The sequence below is a fragment of the Hydra vulgaris genome, chromosome 08 (genome assembly GCF_038396675.1).
Source record: "Hydra vulgaris chromosome 08, alternate assembly HydraT2T_AEP".
In the NCBI taxonomy this organism is placed as follows: domain Eukaryota; kingdom Metazoa; phylum Cnidaria; class Hydrozoa; order Anthoathecata; family Hydridae; genus Hydra; species Hydra vulgaris.
The window spans coordinates 27,427,184-27,442,394 of record NC_088927.1 but is presented as its reverse complement, the minus strand read 5'-3'; the positions used below and the strand labels follow the sequence as shown (position 1 = coordinate 27,442,394).

The following is a 15,211-nucleotide window of genomic DNA, read 5'->3' as shown; positions in this document are numbered from 1 at the left end:
ATGATGTGGTCTTTACACCATTTCATAGAATGCCTAGGTGTGTGAATTGCAGCATTATCTTGCTGAAACATGGCATTATCGTCCATGTTTTCATACATATAAGTTATGAGAACATCATCCAACATTTTTGTATACTTTATCGAGTTCATTTTAGGTAAACCACAACACAGAGTCAATTTTCCTGAATAAGAAAATCCACCCCAAACCATTAAACTTCCTCCTCCATAATTTCGTTTTATTTGTGGGTCATTTATTCCTCTTAGATCATGCTAATAACAACTGTAAGAATCCGGACCATCTAAATTGAACTTTTTTTCATCTGAAAATATTACGTTTTGCCACTCATGAGTCCAATGCATATGGTTTTTAGCAAACTGTAATCTAGCAATTTTATGGTGTTTTTTAACATTGGTTTTTGGTGTGGTTTCTTCCACTTTACGTTTGGTGTTGTACATAGAATATGTGCAACATGTTTATTGGTGACAGGCAATAATAATTTATCCTTTATTTGTGTTGCATTCAATTTATTTTTGGTTGCTTCGAAGCGAATTCAATTAATTTGCCGATTTGTTTATACTTTGTTGCCGTTTGTTGCTTTTTTTACACCGTAATTGTCACCTTTTGCAATGTAGTTTCGTACGACATGGTCAGATCTTCCAATTTTTCTTGCTATTTCACGTATAGAAAGTGCTGGTAAGATTTCTGAGCCACGATATAAATTAATTTGTATTTTTTCAGCATCTGTCAAATTCTTTCCTTTAGGCATTTCGTAAAATGCAATAAAAACGATACTGGCAGAGCAAAAGATCAAATTACACTAAAATTTATCAATTTATTTGTGTAAAAGTGATTAAAAATCAATAACTACCGTTATTAACCTGATTGCGTCTATAGATATATTCCAATTAAAAAATGTGCTTTTGTATATCAAACATACTCTCATGTTAATAAAGACACATAGAAAAAATTTTTTTGTGGTTTATATTAGCCCACAACACAACAATTATTTTGATAGTATCTTGCATGCATATCAGTTGACAATTCATAGAAAAAAATTGAGATAAAGAGAAAAAAATTGATGCGTCTAAACGAATATGCCTTAGTGTATATCAACGCGCTCATAAGTGTTCTTGAACTTTTTGTGATACAAAATAAAACAATAGAGATATTTCTTCATAATAAAATGAATAAAAATAGGCGTTTTCGGTGGAATTTTAAAATCTCTTTTTGTGAACATTTTTAATGCTTTATATAATCAGTTATAATAATGTATATGATCAGAACAGATTTAGTTGAATATACGTCGTAAACTAATTACTTGTAGTGGCGTTTGTACTAGAAAAGCTCGTAAAGTCATTTTAGGTTTAGTATCCAAAGACTTTATAGCAAATCCAAAATTTTATTTTCTCTGTTTGTGTGTTAATATTAAAATCGTGCAATGTATTGAATACAATATGCTATATGTTAGATAAATGAGGGGGTTAAAGAAATCAAAAAACACCCACGGGCATAAGGAAGTCTCTGTGTTCATCAAATATACATAAAAGTATGTTTTATATTTAAAAAAATTAAGGTGATCCAATTTTTACTTAAGATACTAATCATACGATATTTAATTAGATATATTAACTTTCAAAAAAACAACAACATCAATATCATATTGTTGCTAGTCGCTTTATTATATAAAAACCCTTAAAAATAAAAGCAATATAGTATAAACGTTTTTTACTGTAATTGTTCTAATGATCAAAAAGAAATTTTTTTGTCGAGAAAATTTTCACGTTTTAACTTTTGTAAAAACTTTTTACTTATGTGTAAAATACAATTTATTACAAAGATTATATATACTATATATTTTCTATAATATTGTATTTGTTACGTTATAAATGAATCTATATATATATATATATATATATATATATATATATATATATATATATATATATATATATATATATATATATATATATATATATATATATATATATATATATATATATATATATATATATATATATATATATATATATATATATATATATATATATATATATATATATATATAATATTTATATATATATATATATATATAATATTTATATATATATATATATATATATATATAAATATATATATATATATATATATATATATATATATTTATATATATATATATATATATATATGTATATATATATGTATATATATATATATATATATATGTATATATATATATTATATATATATATATATATATATATATAAATATATATATATAAATATATATATATATATATATATATATATATATATATATATATATATATATATATATATATATATATATATATATATAAATGTACATATATATATATATATATATATATATATATATATTTATATATATATATATATATAGAAACACATGCAATACAAATAAATTGCTTTAACTAAATAAATTTTTAAAATAGAAAAAAAAAATGGAAAAAATGGAAAAAATATTCAAACAAGCCGTGGTCCTTCACTTAATATCTTTAGTTGTTTTATCTCCCTTGTGTCTAGACTTGTTATCAAACCCACAATTTGTTGAGAAAACTTACCCGGAGAACATCTGCAGCCGTAAAAATAGTTTGGAAGATTTTGCATCTGCCCTTATTCTAAAAACTCGTCTAGAAAAAAATCCATTAGTTTGTTTAGGTATTTATTTTATTTTGAAATAAATCTATTTAAACAAAGTGTAAAGACAAGTGTATGTAGCTTGTATAAAATAGTTTTGTGCATCAAAAAGTTTTTAAGTCTGAAAACAAGAGTGACAAAAACTCGGTATGTAGACAGTAAGAAAAATAATTGTTTGTGATCTATTAACAGGCAGTTTGTTGTTTCAAGAATTAATGCCCAACAAGTTTAAAATATTTATGTAAAAACTTGATTTCTTACAAAAACAAACCAATTTTGAAAAAAAAACCCTGATAATTTAGGCAATATTTCAGATAACTTTTCTTTTTTTTTTATATTTCTTTAGTTTTGTTTGACTGGGTTTTAACGGTAAACTTTTTGGTATTATTAATTTTTTATTTATCTACTAATATAACTTTTATACCAAACGATATATTATTTTATAAAGAGGGCTCCTTTAAAATATTGAGGTGACGTGTTGTGATGACGTTTTCTCTTTGAAATATATTATTTACCTAAAATATTCTTTATATATTTAAATAAAATATTGTGAAAAGAAAGAAGTTAATTTGATTTTATGTTAAACAGAGAAAAAAAATAAAAATTATAATAATAAAATTTTTTTTTCAAATTTATTTTGGGAGTTAAAATTTTAAGAGTTTTAAATTGCTAAAAGAAGTTCAAATATTTCCTTTGTTATATTAGCAACAAAACTCGTTTCACCATCGTTGACGCTTACTCTGCCAAAATTATCGAGAAAAAAAAGAGCGGTGAAATCGTGGAAAACCCCGCGAAATCTTCCTGATGGATCACAAATTACATACTGCTCTGATTTAACAAAATGCTGTAAACCAAAAAAATCTTTGAATGGAGCTGGTACTCACTACAGTCTATGCAGAGAATGCATTCATCTAGTCACGCTTCCAGCAAGGTATTCATTTAATAGTAGTCAATATTTGTTTATTATAAATATTTAAATAATATTTATTTCTTAAGGAGAACATGTAGGGAATGTATACACATTAGCTGACATAAATACGGAGAACATAGGAGGAGTGCAAATTCATCACCGCAGTGTTTGAATAAGGGAAGACAATCATTATAGAAAGATTAGCCCTAACTCCTTCTATGATGTATGTACACTCCCCTCCTTTTAACTCTTAACTGACTTAGTAATTAAGTACTTTTATGGTATGTTTAACTAGTCACGTGCAAAATATAAATGTGTATTAAACAATAAATAAACTTATAATTGCAAAAAGCAGTTAAAACAAAAGCCCATGATCTAAAAAATATAAACCATAAAAATAAATTGTAATGTAATAATAATCTTGTATATATATTGGTATTTGAAAAAATAATAATTAAGTAAATTGGTTAACAGCTATTAAAATTATTATGGACTAATTATGTTATATTACTATAAATTGATTTGTGTCATACAAAAAACGAAAAAACAATAAAATTTAGAGAAAAAGGTTCTTATTATTTAAAAATATTACAACGGATATAAAAAAAACTTTCCGCAGGTAAGAAACAACATAATGCATGTCCAATGCATATTTTATTTCTTCAGGTTTACTATGAAGAAATATCTTTCTATTGTAAAATCAGTATATCAGTATATCAGTAAACTAAATCACCATATGTAAAATATAATATAAAGTTTATAATAAATAAAAATATCGGCATTCATAAAAAGTTTTGTTATTTCAAATTTGGCTAACATAAGTGTATAAATAAATTACTTTTTTAATAAGGAATTTGTAAAATAGTTTTGTGCAAATGTTAAACTGTGCTAATTATTATAGTTCCCCAGTCAGTCATATTGAGCTAATTGGTCACGATTCCCGAATTAACGAAATATGACTTTAAGCTTAGATTCAAGTGTTTAATGTTTTCTTTTTAAATTTTTTTCTTTTTTTAACAAAGAACTTTGGTATATGTTTAAAAGGCAAATTTAAATGGCAGTAGTCATTCAAGAGGCAAATTTAAACGACTACCGTCTTTGAATTTAAACTACGAAGTCTTTAAATATGTCATTTAAAGACTTGATCGTTTAAATGGCAAATTTAAACGAATAAGTTATTTAAACTCTATTTAAAGTTATTTAATAAGTTATTCAAACTGTTTGAACGCTAATTAAAACTTAGAGAAAAGGATGACAAAAATGTTTAGTAAAGATTTGGGAGCATGTTATTTTTATATTTAATCAATTAATAAAAAATATCTTACACAGGTTTAATCTTTCCAAATTTTAAACGCACTTATCTTTTATTACACAGGCTCCAAACAAAATTATACGTATATAATACGTATTTATTCTTATTTTGTAATTTCGTATTGCTTACAGTACTTGTGGTCGCTGGTAAGGTGTATCAAATACGTATCTTTAGAATGTATTAATACATACTTTTTGCTGATTTTTTTTTGTATATACATATCTTCGTTAACAATATTATTCGTAAGTATTTTTTTGTATTATTTGCGGTACTTTTGAATTTGCAACTAAGAAAACTGTCCTTCAACAAACTCCTCTATATATTTAGTATGTTCTTTGAGTCCAACCTTTTCTGCAAGTAACGCTTTTGAACAGGAACAACAATTAGAAAAAAATCAATTTTCCAATAATGCGTCTTTTAAAAAAAAAAAAATTCTGCATTTAAACTAAGAAAGTATTAAATGCATTTAACCATTAAAAAAATAAAACAAACACATAAACTTGTCTCTAATGGAAATATATCTAAACCAAACTTTTAATGGCAAAATATCTTTAAAACATCTTTATTTGAATGCAAATACTTTGCTTAATTTTGAATACACGTTCAAACACTATGATCGCATACAAATACATTTTTGTGGTAAAATTAAGGGACATACTCGTCCCTTAATTTTGTATATATATATATATATATATATATATATATATATATATATATATATATATATATATATATATATATATATATATATATATACATATATATATATATATATATATATATATATATATATATATATATATATATATATATATTTATATATATACATATACTCTATGAGCTCTGTAGCCCTAACAGTACATTTTTTTAAAAATATTAAAGTGTAGTCTTAAAGAGTATGGATTAGGTTATCTTATAAAATTTGCATTCATTTACCAAAAAAAAATTCTTGGGGCCTTTCCGGACCCTCAAAAATAAAAAAAAATTTGCGCCAACTTACCCCACCACGGGGTAAGTTGGCGCAAACTATAAAAATGATTATTAATGCACTATTAAGTGCAAAATAATAGAAATTTTTTTTAAATTAATTTTTGAAACAATTTTATCCCAAAATTTAATATTACTTTTAACTGGTACCAAATATTAGTCCGCATAAAAGCCAAACAGTAGCCCACCTTTTATCTGTGGAAAAAAATACTAAAAAATTTTTTTTTTAATTTTTTTGTAAGAATAAATATTTTCAATATTGTTAAAGATTAAAAAAAAAAAAATAATAATTTTATAAAAATAAATATTTTTTTCCATAGTAAATGCTATGAGCCAACTTACCCCGTGAAAAATTTGTCAACTTACCCCGAAAGCTTTTTTTTAATAAACAGTCTATAGATCCTGAAAAACGGCAGCTTTGAAAAAAATAGTCTGACTGTATAAAGTAAACCAATTATGACTGGAACTTTTACAATTTTTTTTTCATACGACTAAATATTTTCTTTGTAAAGTAAAAAGGAAGCGTTGTTCTAAAAGTTACGTTTTTGTCCAAAAAACGCATTAGTCTCAATATCTCCCATGCGCATGCGCGAATCCTGACAATACTACAGTGAATGATGAAATGGTCAATAAGGAAGTTTTTGAGTAATTTTTGTCACTTTCTGATGAAAGGCTCTAAAGATAAACGCAGTTCGTCAACTTACCCCTGCGGCCAACTAGCCCCGGTCTCCCCTATCATATACAGGGACAGATTTTACAAAAAAACGAACACTTATGGAGACATTAGCATTATCGGGGACCTTTTAGTGTACCCGTTAATTTTTTGTCCCCGTACGCATTGATTTTTTGTAAAAAGAATGTCCCCGTAAGCAACTTTTATAGAGAACGAAAAGTACATACATCAATTATCAAATAGCCTAACTCGCGGAGTTCTGCAACATTAACTAAGGGTTTGGTTTGGGTCAGCATCAAGGTCAGGGTTAGATTAGGGTTAAGGCAAGGTTTAAATATAGTTATTTTACTGTTATTAATCGTTTTTGTAAATGGATGAAAATAAAAATGAAATATAATATATAATAAATAAATAAAAATAACAAAAATAAATATAAAAAACATATTTTTATGATAAAAAAATAACTTTAAATATATATAAATAAAAATAAAAAAATGATAAAAATAAAAAAATAATTATATTTATGATAAAAATTGTATAGAAAAAGGAAAAAGAACAACAAAACGGGAACAAAAATAACAAGTCCTCGTAAGCGCCGACTAGGAGTATATATATATATATATATATATATATATATATATATACATATATATATATATATATATATATATATGTATATATATATATATATATATATATATATATATATATATATATATATATATATATATATATATATACATTTAAAAAATAATAACTAAGATAAAAATATTTTTTTCAAGCAGCATCTGCAGGTTTCCTATTTTTATTTTTTATTCTTTTTTATTTTTTTTTACATTTATATTTTTATCATTATTTCTCTGTCTCTCTCTCTCTGTCTCTCTCTCTCTCTCTCTCTCTCTCTCTCTCTCTCTCTCTCCTCTCTCTCTCTATATATATATATATATATATATATATATATATATATATATATATATATATATATATATATATATATATATATATATATATATATATATATATATATATATTTATATATTAAAAAATAATAATAATGATAAAAATATAAATATAAAAAAAAAGAAAAAAGAATAAAACAATAAAATTAGGAAACCTACAGATGTTGCTGGAAAAAACTCGTACATAATAGAAAATTTAGTCACCACCTGGCTCTCACGGTTTATTAACTTGGTTTGCAATTTCTTCTCTACTCAACAATCGGGCCACAAAACACATTCAGAATGTTTAAATCGTTTATTAGACATTGTTGCCACTTCATTATTACTATTAAAAACAGCTACTGCAAATGATATCTGTAATAAATTAAAATTTCAAATGATAGATAAATTTTCAAAAAAACATTTGCTTTAAATAAAAGTAGTAAATATAAGATAAATATAAGAGTTACATCATAAAGTTTATTTAACAATTACTTATAAACAATAAAATTTTGAATATGTTAATACAACTAGATGCTGAGAAACAGCATTCAAAGATAGTTTAAATTCTGTTTGAAGACTCTATTTAGTCTGTTATACAAACAACTCCGTTGTTTCAATAAGTCCCTTTTTAAGGGACAATTTATATCGTATTTAACTATATTGCAATAGTTAAATACGATATAAATTGTACATAATAAGGGGATTTTCCAATTTTAACATAACGTCTATATCATAAGCGTTATTCTTATAAAAAAGAACATGTATAAACGAATTTAACATGATAAATATCTTTTTATTTTATTGCCCACCATTTTATTACCACGTATAAACGAATTTAACATGATAAATATCTTTTTATTTTTATTTTATTGCCCATCTGATCTTATTACCCTAATCTTATTACCCTGCTTTACTGTATATATTATATATCACATATATTATAACTTGCATATTATATAAAATACTTTTATCGTTACTATGATGAAAATTACAGTTAAAATTCTTCGTAAATTTAGTTGAGTTTTTAATAACTTCCAATGACATGGTTTGTATTTTATTATTGCCTCCAAAAAGGTATTAAATACTCTTTATGGCCTACTTTTTATTATGCATTATAATACCCTGATATTGCTTACAAAAAGTTGTTAAATCTTACTGATATAGTATTTTTCAAGTATATAGTATATATAACAATATAGTACTTATAAGTCTTGAATCTTTTTTCTTATTATATAAGAAAAGACCATCAAAGCGCTTGGCTACCGTTTTTAAATGCAAATAAATTTTGTATAAATATTTGAAAATACGGTTCAACCTATGCATATTGTTTGTAAGTTTAAATACGTATTAAAACTTATATTTATGGGTTAAGAGATCTATATTATTTAATACTTCCTCTATATGTATATTTACGTATCTTACTTTGTATTTTGCTTAACTACGCATTTATTACGTGTAATTTTGTTTTTTGTTCTTTAATAATGCAATACTCTGCATGTATGGTTTTCCATGCTTTATAAATTAAATAATTTTGTTTTGTGTGTTCTAGCCAATAAAATATTAGCATATGAAAGATGAATTTAGGTTTGAAAAGATTTTTTTGTGAGCTATAATCAAGAAATGAGGGCGATTTATATAAAATGCTATTGTTTTGGATTCGCAATGTAAAATATATTCTAAATTTTTAATAAAAAATTTTTATTCTAAATTACAATCGAGTGTTAAGTTATAATTTTTTTAGTTATTCTCCGCGGCAGCACTTCCACGTTACCTGTCAAGATGAAGACTATACCGAAACATGCTTTACAGGTGAAGGAGGGTGCGCAACAAATTTGGTACCAAGAACAATCAACTTTAATTCAAAGGAGGTAACTATAATCCTTGGACATTCTTGCTCATGTGAAATTCTTCAAAGCTCTATTTTCTCTGATTACATTTAAAAGCGTTCATCAACCGAAAAACAACCAAGGAAGAAATCATTTATGTGTTTAAACATTGATAATTATATTGTATGTATTGTGATTGTTTTTAAGAACGAAAAAGGAGAATTGATTTAATTTAAACAACTTAGTTGTACTGAGTTGTTTAAATTAAATAATACTTGTTGTTATTATGGAGATTATATATATATATTTTTTTTCTTATTTTGGTAAAACTTTATTTTCATTTTTTTTAAGTCTTTAGAAAAATTTAAAAAAATATCTTGCTGGGTTTAGAATTTTTTTTTACGACAAAAAGATTAAAAGACCAGTTTGTTTGTTTTTTCTCGAGAAAAAGACCAGCCGTGGTGTTGTGTGTATAGTTCTCGCATCAGAATTGGAGGTCTGTAGTCCGTGGTGTAAAAAATACTTGCTAAAATGTTATCTAGAATATTAAAAACAACTTTCAGTATAAAGACAAAAAATTATTTCTTAAAAGTAGTTATCGACCGAATCTGAAATTTCAGCCGAAATCGAAAGTACCGAAATTTCGGTTCAGTGAAGCCGTAGCGAAAACCGAAATTTCGGCCGAAGTTTAGAAAAGAATGTTAAAAATCCCTGAACCTTTTATGATCAAAATAAACTATTTTACATGAGCAAAAAAAAACTATTGCTTTTATGAGCAAAAAAACTATTTTACATATATCTAAGCAATCACCATGTAACATAATTGATAAAAACTATAATATGTCAAGACATTTCAACAACTAAAGTTAATAATTGAAATATTTTCTCGGCAGAATAAAATTTCTCCATGTTTTCTGGCAAAAGTCTGTTTCTTTCATTTGAAAGAATGTCTCCAGCAGTTGAAAACAACCTTTCAACTTCGGTAGATGTTGGAGAAGGTGTAAGGAATCTCTTTGCTACTTTTGCCAAACCAAACTTTGCTTTTAATGTTGTTTTCTCTTCATATTCTTTCCAAAAATTTAAACAGCATGAAGATGTTGGGCTTTTTAAGTACTCATTTAAAACTTCCTTTGCCAATTTGGAAGTTGGATTTTTGAAACTTGTACTTTGTGACTGTGCAATGATATTTTGCATCATTGAAGAAAACCCAGTGTTCTTAATAGACGTAGTTTTCATTACAGAAATAGTTTCATTTTGACTCTGTCTGAAATTGGAACTGTCTGATTCCAAAAAACTTGTTTTTTAGCAGCTTAAAAGGCTTCTTGGGATCTAAAGAAGTGGTGCTTGAATCTGGGATCAAGAAGTGTTGCTATTGCAAAATGATCAATCGTTTCTAAGTCAAAAAAACGTACCTCCATTGCTTTCTTTAAACCATTTTTCATGCCCATTACTTCTTCGTCATCAGAGGGAACTTCAAATGACTTCAGAATAGTTGTCATAATTGGAATTCACGCACTGATGCAAGCATCTTTTCCAGAGAGCAATTTGGTGGCTTCTTCTAAAATTGCTAAGATGTTTACCAGCTTTTCACACAGGTTCCAATCCTGTACAGTGAACTCAATGCCGCTGGAAGTACGGATTAGCAGTGTGGTAGTAATTACAGATTTCAAGTACAGAATTCTTTCAAGCCTGTTTTAAGTTAAATTCCAGCGTGTTGGGACATCATTTTTGAGCCCGAGCGTGTCAAAATTGTTCATTTGAACCTCTTGTTGTTTGTAAAGCTCAGCAAAGAAGGAGTTTTAAAAAGAAGCATAAGTGCAAAGTTTTCAACATTTTTTTATCACACTTGCAGCACTCTGGAGTGAAAAAAGTTCTTTTTTAATCACAAGTTGAAGTGAATGATTAAGGGTGGGATGCAAGAAACGAACTTGAGTCAAGTTCGACTTGAACTTTACTTTGTAACCAATAGCGGCTGAGTATTTTTTTAGGGGAAAACCCATACTCTGCCGCTATTGGTTACAATGTAAAGTTCAAGTCGAACTTGACTCAAGTTTGCTTCTTGCATTCCACCCTTAGACACCCAGCAGACTTGTAAACACAATGTGGATCTTTGAAAGGTGCTTTTATATTTGCAGCATTGTCTCTTAAGCAGACTGTGATCTTGTCCTTCAGCTCCAACTCTTTCACAACATTCTCAAGTCTTTGAAAAATGTTTGAAGCAGTATGTTTTTCATCAAATTTGGAATATGACAGGCAGAATTTGATCCGCTCCCATTTTTCTGAAATGAAGTTTGCCACCATGCCTAAGTACTCATGATAAAAGGATGACCAAGCATCCAGAGAGATGGAAACATTTTCAGCATTTTTTTCGTTAAGCATAACTTTCGTTGCAAGCTTAATCTTTTCATAGGCTGGATTGAGCATGCTACGTTAGTATTTCTCACTTCCAATTTCAAAAAGTGGTGTAAAAACTGCATGATGGAGTAAAAACTCCGGATTATTTACAATTGATCAAGGCTGTAAGTCAAGGATAATCATTTCGAATATAGATCTATAAAACTTCAGACCTTCTTTGGAGTTTGAATCAATTTTTGAGATAACATCAACCCAGTCAGGCATTGTAAATTGCAACATTCCAGTCCATTTGATTCCACAAATAGCTTTTCTTTCGATTATTTTCCATTTTAAAATTTAGCACTGAGAAACTTTTGATGAAATTATTGGTTTTGGTTGCTTCACTTAAATAATAATTCATTTAAAGAATGATTTGAGAATAGTAACTTATTATATTTCTACAATTGTCATAATTAAAAAATAATTTACTAACAAACGATTACAATTAGGAAATTGTCGTGATCCCACTCTAAATTAAAAAAAAGTTATCAAAAAAAGTTATTATTTTGAAAATGACGTTTCAAAGGGTTACTTTGGAAACGTTTTGTCTAAACGTAGTAACAACCTATATTAAATTGAATCAACACACAGATCTCCTGGTTTTTTACCATTGTCTTTGTTGCTTTTTATTCTAAAAGTTTATAATCGTTCAAGTTTTTGCATTATTTGCCATTTTTTGATCCACTGTGAAAAACAAACTGAGAATTAAAGGTAAATATTGTTCATTTGCATAACGAATATAGTTAACTAAATATTTTGATTTTGTTAACCAGCAAAATGGGGGTATAAATATACAATTGATAATCAATCATGAAGAAAATAATTTTTGATTGAAGCTAAAGTTGTTTTGTAAAAGATGCTTCACATGTCATTTTTTTGGATATAAAAAACCTGCTGCTAAAGAGCGAATTATATATCTCACAGTAATATAACTTATAAAGCTTAACTTGAATTTGATTTATTAGAAAACAAAGCGTATGGATCATTGGTCTATGTACCTCATCTTACCATTTTTTAATTACATCTTGAGATTATACTCTCACATTGATAACATAATATCAAATTGATATTTGCAGAAAAAAAAAAAAAAAAAAGGAAAATTTTTATTAGAAAATGCTGCTATGAAAGTTATTTTAAAATGGCTTGTAGTTGAAGGTTCTTTAAATTTCTTTGCAGGATGGTAAGTTGTCAAGTACAGCCTGCCAATACCTAAAAAATAAAAATAACAAATTACTACTGTCCTATCATACTATCATATATGTTCCATTTTCATTTGATTTGTAAATTCAATTTCATAAATCTACACACACTGTAATTTGCATAGTTTGTTGAACAGCCTAGCTTTAGATATGTTGTGGATTAAATAGCTAATTTTAAGCTTAATTTAATTTTAAACCAATAGAATAACTTGATCTTAAATCAACAAAAATCTAATTAATCCACAGCAATAATAATTAATATTTAATCCACAACAAAATATCTAATTTTGTTGTGGATTAAATAGCTAACCTTAAACTTAACTTAATCTTATAGAATGATTTACACTTAAACCTATGTATAAACTTAGTTCAAACCAATAGAACTACTATAAGCATCGACACCATAAAATATTCAAAATAAATAAAAAGCATATCATTAAGAAAGGTGACATCTTATTGATATTTTTATAACAGGTCATACTTATCAAAACTAATAGAAATAAATTCATTTTGTATTTTGAATATCTTTTTTATGACGGCAATATGAAAATATCATGAAATGATATAAATAAAATCCAAGTCTAAAAAAATATATGAACTATTATGAATAAAATATTTTCTGAATTCGAGATATAATGCCAAATGATTTTCAGAATCATCGTCATGAGCAAAAAATTTGCTGCTTAGCACAAACTTTTTAATAAAAAGCCATACGACTGAGCAGTTTTGCAAGCCACAACGCTTGCAGTACCAGTTTTGCAAGTCATTACATCTGTGATAACTATTTTGAAATTCACAATACTTGCTTGGATCATGGCTTTACTTAGATAACCTTAACCAAGCATCATGGTTTTAATAATCTGATACCTTGTATCAGGTTATTAGACCCCGCAACTCAATCTTTAGAGTCTAAAGCCACACAGGAATACAATCCCGTAAACTACAACTTAAATCAACATAATTTTCACAAGGCCCACCCATACAAACAATCATCACAATATAATTATAAGAATACAAGCCCTTAAAACTCAACTAAAATTTACATAAGTTACACGAGAATCACTCATATAGATGATCACCCCTATATAATTTCATGAAGGGTGCACTAAACTTCACACCCCGTAACCCAACTTTTTGGAATACCAATTGCGAGTAAAATGAATTCTTCCACTAAAGCAATATGAATTATAAAATATAAACGGGGTGTAAAACTAATATGTATACTAAAAAGGTATTAATTATAAACTATGGGTAAAACGAATATTTCCACTAAAACGGTGTTTATTATAAAATATAAACTGGGGATAAGACCAAACAACCTATAATAACAGCAGAAAATATGTAATAGCATTGAACGATAAAGGCGTAAAGAATAAAAGGCGACAAAGTAATAAAAAACAGAATAAGCAAGACAAAGAAAAATAAAATACGGGAAAAAGAAGTAAAATAGAACCTAAATGAACAGATGAGTCGAGACAAATAAATAGGAAAGATTACGAGCAAAAAGAACACAATAACATCAAAACTAAATTAGACGGAAAGTCAAAGTGTTTACGAATATACAGATTCATAAAAATAAAGACATTAAATGACATAAAACATTAACATTTAGAACACTACAAACACAAAGCATAATAATTTACACAAACTTGCAGAACGCTGAAATAAGACTTACTTAAATCTAACTTAAACAATATTCACTTAATTCTAAGTTAATCACAAAAAAATGCTCCCCTTTTAAACACCACCTCTCAATACTGGACACCTGCCCAAATATTATAGTTTATTTAGCACTCCCTTGCACTTATATAGTACATTTCTTCCTTCTCTTAAGACTATTACGGCCTGATGGTTTTATATAAGTAGTGGAATTTTAATAGCTTCTACTGCGAAACAATAGCAGACAGGGTGTTATAACACTAAGTAAAAATTGAAAGTGTGCTTTTCTAACCGCTTTGCTAAAAACAAGTAGAGAGTAGCAGTTGTTCCACAAAAATTTGCTTCAATGGCCGAAACAGAAATAATTTCATATATATGTGCTTTTATATTTGTGTTAAATACTGAGGATTCATTTAAATTAGTCTGAGTACTCAGACTAATTTATAAAAAAGACATAAAAGTATAAAATTACAAATGAATAAACATTTCAATTCGTGTTATTGGTGAATTACATTTTAATTTTTTAAGTCATGGTATGAGAAATGATGTAACTCTGGTACTGATTTTGATACTCGTTTTTGAACATTTTCTAAAACATTTATGTATTATCTTTTTCATGATGAGGACTCCATAC

General features: G+C 26.6%; 1 non-coding gene across 1 annotated transcript; it reads left to right on the top strand.

Annotated features, from left to right (window-relative positions):
- Nucleotides 1-2,428: 2,428 nt before the first annotated feature.
- Nucleotides 2,429-9,460, top strand: LOC101235340 (uncharacterized). Its single transcript, XR_010640431.1, has 3 exons — nucleotides 2,429-2,697; nucleotides 3,382-3,607; nucleotides 9,241-9,460. It is a non-coding gene; the product is annotated as an uncharacterized LOC101235340 (transcript).
- The last annotated feature ends 5,751 nt before the right edge of the window (nucleotides 9,461-15,211 follow it).